Genomic DNA, 8,297 nt, shown 5'->3' with positions numbered 1-8,297 from the left:
GTGTTAAATCAGATGACATTTTGCTGCACCTGAAGGTCAAGTGTTTTGTCAACATCAGGTGAAAGATTTACAGTCAATATGTTACCCAAACAAGACGTGGACATAACGCAACTGAGAGGAAGGCAAAAGAGGAAGTTCTTGTATGTTGAGGGGAGAAAAGGTACATTACACTGTGAAGTTCTGCATGTAGAGTTATCTACATATCTGTGTCTAAAGCAATGTATTTCAGGGTGTGTATGTTTGTTTAGTGTGATACAATAAAGTAATTATTGTAAAGATAGAAAAAGGAGAGAAATAAAGGAGACTTAAACAATCAATTGTATTAATACTGAAATTGTAATTTGAATAAGTACAATTTTCAAATTGCAATTGTATCTTTAATTTACCTATAATTGTCTAAACAAGCTGTAGCAAGCGGAAAGTTCCCTGGAAATTTAACTCAGCTGCAGCTTATTAACATTCATTCTGAGAGTTAGGAAAACAACAACTGTTGTTTGGTTAATACACTCTGCACGTCGGGGTTTGTTGTATTAACACTTGGTAAAAGACGTCTTTGTCGAACAACATATTTTATGCTAAAAAGTGAAGTGGGCTGTGTCTTTTTGCTGCTCAAAAAATGATACACACAAACACATTGTTTATGTCTCATGTCCATATTAACGTAGCTAGCAGCTAGATCGAGTTGTCAAAGTGTAACACACAGCAAGTGGACATTGTGTCAGAATCTCAAGATTAAACTTAAAGCAATTAAGACCTTCAGGATTTAGATCTATAAAGCAGTTCCTACTGTGAAGCTAACTTTAGCTCAAGCAGCTACAGCACAGAGCTGTGTCCTGTCAGCCCAATATGTCAATATCAACACATAATGATATTTAAAGATATCTGAATATTGTGGGTATATCTTAAAATGTAGTATACCAGTAATAAATGTGAGTAAAATTGTGTATTTTGAGTCAACTTCGGTCTTAACTTTGCGAGGCATTTGGTCTCATGAGATCACGCCTCAAGCTACTTGTGTCCAAACACAGTGGTTCAACCAATCAGAATCCTTTGAGGAACTACTGGCAGCTACGTCATGAGCTATGGGTGTGGTTTAACACTGGTTCTGTTTGACAACATGTGTGAGAAGTGACTGTTTGCTCGAAAACAATTCCAACAATGGCGGCTGCTAAAGATGTTAGCGTAGATGCTGCTTAGCATCAGCTATATCAGAACTGGACTGTATTTCTTCACTGAAAGAAGAGCAAAGAACTGCACCTAAACCTTTTATCAATGGAAAAGATGTTGACTGTGTTATATGGTTTGTTGATCTGATTGGTTAAAGGTCGCTCGTGACAGACTGATAAACAGGTGGTTCACCTGCCAAGTATTTTCTGAAAAGTGCCTGCCCCTTTCCAAACAGGTTTGAATGATTTGGCATATGTTACGTCTGTCTGAGCAACTGGTTAAAAAAATCTATTTTAATACTGCGTAGACACCGAACAGAACACAGATCTGTAGTTTAGTTAATAGACATTAATTGCACTTTTAATTACAATCACCATATTGGTGTCCCAGTAAGCACTGGAGACCAACAACCAACATGCTTTGGTCAGCAAAATTCTTTAAATTGTATTGGTTATTGTGTTAAAATTCCAGGCTTCATCTGCAACAATGCAGTTGTTCTTCAACAGCAACAGCAAAAAAAGACAAACTAAAATTGAATTTGATGAAAACTTTTAATCTAGCATTGATTCTAAGCTTCACAAAACAGTATAAATACATAAAGGACACCAACCAAGGTCTCTCCACAGCAAATGGTCTCAGTGAAGGCCAGTAGGACCAACTGACATTAGGAAGGCATTAGCTTGAATTATTCAACATTTTATATCATAGCGTATTGTTTCATAAGCTTGGCGTACATTATTAAGTAATATAAAATGTCAAGGATTTTCAGTCGGTATGAACATTACACAGGAGAGGAAAAATGTATTTGGTGCATTTGCCTCTGACCCAACCTCACAGCCATTTGACAAATCATTGCCTGCATCTCCCAAGAGGAAGCTACAAGGTACGCCATCATACTGGAAGGCCTGTTCAGGTGGTTTACACCACAAAGTCATATAGATTCAGACAAAATATCACACCTGTCATGACACCTTAGCGTCTATGTCCTATAGTTCAAACCTTGTTTGCATAACTGAAGCCAACAGTAATGTACCCAGAGAGGGAAAAAAAAGAGACAGAAAATGGATGTTAAAAAGCATGTTCGTCGAGCCAACGTTGTGTGCAATGTGTGTGGTGACAAACTGGAAAAAGCAGCAAGGGGCACAGGCAAGTGTGTGACATTAGACATAATTCAGAATAAGGGCCAAGTGTCCAGCCAAGCGGACAGACGAGGCCCTCATGTTTAGCCGATGCCAGGGGTAAATATTCACTGTGACATTTGTGCTGTATGCTATTTCCATCGGCTGAATTGTAACCGACTGACATTTTTATCCAAGTCACACTGGCCGTGATTTCTACATTTCAAGTGTATTTAAAATATCCAGTTTACATGGTGTGCCCTCAATGAGTGGGTATACACAACAATAGGCTGCAAAGTGTTCATGATGTTCTTGCAATGCAACTAGGCCCTCAGAAATAGGTGATTTCACACGTTTTGTTTTCTGGGCTTTTGACCATATTTGACTTTTTAGTTTAATGATCTTTTATTTAGAAAAACATGATTTAGTTTAAACTTACAAGTAATAAACTGGCACACAAATGGTCATCATAAACTTTGGTTGAAGCTTGGCTCAGTGTATTTTTTGAAGGCAAGTGCTTCACATCTGGTAGACATCCCTGATTTATCACAGCTGCGTCTCTCTCTCTCTCTTGCTCTCTCTCTCTCTTGTATTCTGCAACTGCTCGAACCACAGCAGCTTTTTATTGAAGCATGACTGTTGAATATCCGCTTTTCTGTCGCTCATGCTAGCTCTGGCATTGTTGGCTATCTTTCTGACAGTTCTCCCCTTAAAATGTTAAACACATCTTCATTGTGACAGCTGAGGTGTGTTTTGAGGTTTTTTTGGTTTTCTCTTTTAGTTTAAAGTCTCAAACGGCTGCCAGAAGACATTAAGCACTTAAGTTTGATACTTTCTGGTGTGCACTCAAAATGATCCCACACACTGCTTTTCCATCTGAAACCTCTAATTTGGTGGCTCAAGTCCATGATCTCAAATATACCTTATGTGAGTCTTATTAATCCAAGCCAAGTGTTGTACGTGTGATACACATTAGATATTTCTTCCGTGCAGTTGGACATTGAAACCAAGAACAATTAACAGATTTTATTTTTGTATCAGTAACATTTTACTACTGTAGTTCAGTTTTCATCAGGATTTAAAAATACCTTCTTATTACTATTAACGTTTTTCTTTAATGTTAGTTTAGTATGCATTTACACTATCACATGGAACCAAACTACGCTGTAAGGTGTCTCTATTTTTTTGTCCAACTCCTGCATGCGCTATCTTTCGCAAAGTAATTAAACCGTACGAGCGAGGGAAATGAAGAAGCACGAACCCATTATGCGGCGGTGGCCTAAAAGCAAGCTTGGTTAATTTTTCAGAGGAATTTCCACTAATGTATTCAGAGACTCTGAGACATGACAAAATAAAAAGCTCACATTGGCAGCTAAGAAGAAAAGTGTGCATTTAAAGTGTGCTTGGCCAAAAGCTTTCATAATCATAGTTATCTGCACAGTGAATGCTATTTATCATCACTGTAAACTGCAAATAAAAGCCTTATTATGACGGATGTGCAGGAGTGCTGGAAAACTTCATTAACCAAAATGGAGTTTAAGTCAACTATAATTTTAAGAAAAATGCACACTCACTACTAAAATCATTTATTAGCTTTATTCAAACAAAGATCAAAGTCTTTTCCTAAATAAACTACTTAATGAGTTCTTTTCAAAATGATGATGGGGAATGATACTGCTATTGTGGGCAGTGCTGAGTGGCCACGAATTAAACCTTTCAATGAGATAATATAGAGAGACCCAACTTGAAAATGCCACAACAATTATATTAGCACTGCGAATGTGCTCTGCAATATAGAAATTAAGAGAGAATGTACATACACATTATTACCCCCATAACATGTAGAGACATGCTTTTTACTTTCAAGAACTAATACAGATTTTGTAGTCTTCAAATTTCCCTCTTGCTCTTATTAGTTGGATTTAAAATTTTATTTCACTTTATCTAAAAACGCTCATTCCTCCCCATCCCCACACAGTCCAAGCTGTGAGTCATCTCGTATTGCTCGATCATTTCAGCGCCCTTTAGGGAAAAAGGTAGACAGTGTATATTGATTGATTTGGGCTGGATATACGCTAAAACAAACAGATATCTTCTTCTAAAGATCAAATTCTTCACCAACTCTGGCGGCATTAACAAATGCAGCTGAGACTGGGCCCAAAACACAGGCACAAGATAATTAGTCACACTAGGGTTGGAGTAGGAAGGGCAGGGAAGCAATCCGACTGAAGGATGTATTGATCCTCCAGAGAGGGAGGGGCACCCAGTCAGGAGTCATGATCAATCTTGCGAGCCAACTCTCTCAATCTGTGACGAAACCTGTGTGTGTTTGTATGGGGAAGCATTCTATCTGCACTATACACACTCTCAGTACACATGTTCGTGTGTGTGTGCAGCCACATTAACACTTCCAACAGCTTGGTGTATGACTTGTCAGAAAGAGACAAATGTCTGTGTGAGTAAAAGACTCCCAGGGGTTAGAGGAAGGGGGTTTAGCGGTACCACAACATCGGAAGCCTTTATCGGTGAGTTAAAAGCTGTCCCTGAGTCGCAGATTCTCCTCATCAAACCGAGCGCTCCGAACCGTGGCACAGTGAGAGGTTTTAAAACCGGCTCAGGGAGTGATAGAAAAGGTAAATCTTCCCAAATATAAACTGTTTGCATATTGGTGTTATCCAGTGGCTGGTCACAGGTGGGCTTCATCTGATTAGACAGTGGTGATGCATATCAGGAGGAGCAGCCGACCAATTGCACTGTAATTCATCTTCCTCTCATATGCTTGAGGAGGAGGAGGAGGAAGAGGAGGAAGAGAAGGTGGGTAAGGAGTGCAGTGGGACTGAAGTGGGTTACACAAGCAGCAGTCCTCCCTTTAGCCTTGAATACGGGATCAGTGTTCAGTCATTTCTTTGTGTATTTTGCACAAAATAAAATAAGACAAGAAAAGACTATGTGTGAATTTGTTTGTTTATGGGTTGTGTGTGTGTGTGTGTGTGAAGGGGGAGTGTTGTAATGCTCAGTGTTGGCCTCCTGGGTGGGGTGTGTGGATCAGATATCAGACAGCATGCTAAGCTGCAGGGACACCCACAGCAGTGGAACTGTAGACGGCTAATTGACAGGCTGTTGGAGACGAAGCCAGTCCAGATAGCCAGTCACTTTCACGCTCCCACACTCCTCGCTCTCCACCAGGGGGAAGGTGGGTGGCTCGGCGAGACGTGTGTGTGAGTGTGTGTGCGTGGGTGGGTGGGTATGCTGTTAAGGGGTGTGCAGACATTGGACCCACTAGGGAAGTGGATGTCACTCTCACAGTCATCTGCACATGTAGACAGTACATTTTCACACACAAACACAAACATGTATAAAACTGCAAATGAAAGCATGTATGTATTGGCCTGAAAACCACATCTTACACACCGCTGACAAGTGGTGCGACCTTGCACCTGAAAATTAAAAATAGAATCTGTGCATGGCTTGAACACAGCAGGAAAATATAAAACTTGTGTCACAATAGAAGTAAAGCCGGGTTGTTGTACCACACATGTTGTAGTTTTGGTGACTGATCTGTGTGATTTCACTTCAAAGTCTTACTGTACTGTATAAATTCACACAGCACACACTCAAATGCTGGCCTGCTCTATGTGCAAAGTCCTTTTAAGCACATGCTGTCCCCACAGCTTGTTATCATCATAGGCTTTTGATTTTCGGCTGTAAAAGTGTTTTTTGTTTGCTCACAATATCTTTTTTTCTGATGAATGACCCAAGGACAGTACACCTATTCACATCAACCCTCAATAATGTCTCTTTGGGGCATTTCTTTACGTTAATATGGTTTAAGATTTTATCCGTGCTATGGAGGATAGGACAAGGGAGGGGAAGGGACATCATCTGTCGCTTATACTATTAAACATTCAATTATCTATAAAAGCACACAACAAGGGCTTCAGTCAGTGTAATGACAGATTGCAGGTGGAGAGCTCTTCAGTGTTGTCGCCGTTAACCCAGGTTTTTATAGATCACCTCGCATGCCACCCTATAGCTGTTTAGTTATCTCCATGAATATATGCAGAAGGGATCTGTCCTTGCTGAGAGCAAAATCTGATAATGCAGCAGCAAACACAGCTGAGAGTCAGAGCAAACCAATTCAGAGCTCTGTTTAAAAAAAGCCAAAGGGCTCGCTGCTCATCTCTGCGACAGCACCACACAATAGATGAACAATTATTCAGAGTTAGACTGGAAGAAAAATAATCTATTTATTCATGGCTTGTTGAATCAGCTTTATCTTCTGTGATTAATCCAAGTCAATAATGTAATCTTTAATTATAAAGAATGGCCTTATTACCTACGTCAAATAATCACGCCGGTCCACGATGCTGGAAAGGGAAAACAAATTTCTCTGCTACATGATTATGTATTTTCCTGCCATAAATTAGAGCAGCCAGACAATTGTACTTATTTAACTATTTTAAACAGTGAATGCATAGAAGCCAATTCATGATTTTCTGTAATGAACTAATAACTTTAAATGTAAAGGAAAAAAAAATGTACACCCTGGATTTTCTGTGATATTATATTAAGTATTTGAAAGCACACATTTGAGACGTTTTGACTGAATGTTCTATTCAAATACAATAATAAACTAAATTATCAGCAATTACTTTGTGGAATAAAACAAAATGCTTACCGGAGGTTTATTGCACAGAACACAGTCTGTTTACAGAAGAGCTAAAATGTCAGAAAACATTGCAATTATATTTCATCATGCAATTTTCCCAAGAGCCCCACATCCATGTAGCTATTACCCAAATAAAACATCTGGAGCTCCCAGAATGATCAATCGAAAGAAAACACATTACAAGGAGCCGATCCTGAAAGAGGGTCCCATGAGAGGAAGAATAATGACCGATGTGAGCAGGAGACTTTTGTATGTGTGTGTATGTGGGTTTGCACATGCTCACGTGTGATTAATAGCAATCACCTGTAATAATGGCTTCCTTGAGAAATTATGTGTGATTTGCAGTTACAAAACACACTCTCACGCAAACACGAACAGAGAAGTGTGAATGCGCATGACTGAGTTTCATTTGCAGTCTGTTACTTTTACATTCTGCTCTCCTGCCAGGCCCCACAACTCCCAGTCCTTCCTCCCTACGCACTCCCAGTTGTGTTCCCCACCAGGACTCGGAGTAAGTGATTTGTCATGCGTGGAAGCAGCAAGTAGCCTGTAACAAATCTAACTGACAGCCCCCTGAAAATGCAGATCACATAGCCGACAGAGAGGAAACAGCAGCTTAGGGGAACTTTCAACAGGATCTTAATCTGTGATGAAGTCACCCAGTGTCCAAAGAGAGCTACAGGACGATTCATAGACTGACACGGGACAGACATTTCCTGGATGTCAGAATTGTCTCCTAATTAATGTACTCAGGGAGGGCCGAGTGTCAAAGTGTCAGAGGACATCGGCGTCAAACGTGCTAGAAGCACATTATAAACTTTTAGAGTCATGTTGTAGCTTCAGACTGAATTTCGTCAAACTTTTCAGGGCCTCCGAGGAGCATGACATTTTCTTTTGCCTGACAGAACAACTGAGAAAATTCTTGGAGGGGGATCCATTCTCATGTCACAGGTAATTTTATGTCTCCACGCGAGGGGGCTGCCTTAAAGACAACACAGCAGAATAAATACCACAATACTTTGTTAGAGAAACCAAAGGAGAAGCAGTGAAATGTCATTATTTCTTTGGTGTAATTTGGCACATCAGAGCTAATGTAGTGCCATCTCTGTGATAAGACAGAATCTTTAGGTCTCAGGAAGGTGAGCATATCAATGTTCAACATACCCTATTAAGACTTGACACCCGCACTTTATCATCACTAAAGCAATTGCATATTCCTATTCCTGCAGGAGAGATGGGGAAATCCATCTCCTGCAAGGACAGTGCCTTTAATAAATAGTGCACAGAACACAGGCACAAACTCTCCCTCTTTCACCTGATCCCTCTCTCTCTCGCTCTCTCTC

The 8,297-nt window shown here is 40.1% G+C and overlaps 1 protein-coding gene across 1 annotated transcript in view; it reads right to left on the bottom strand.

The window, feature by feature from the left end:
• Positions 1-8,297, bottom strand: part of asic4a (acid-sensing (proton-gated) ion channel family member 4a) — a 102,771-nt gene that overhangs the window by 92,829 nt on the left and 1,645 nt on the right. The gene's annotated exons all lie outside the window — the stretch shown is intronic.

This window comes from Morone saxatilis, unplaced genomic scaffold (assembly GCF_004916995.1).
Source record: "Morone saxatilis isolate NCDOM2014 unplaced genomic scaffold, NCSU_SB_2.0 Contig5, whole genome shotgun sequence".
Lineage (NCBI taxonomy): Eukaryota > Metazoa > Chordata > Actinopteri > Moronidae > Morone > Morone saxatilis.
This window is presented reverse-complemented; position numbering and strand designations above follow the sequence as displayed.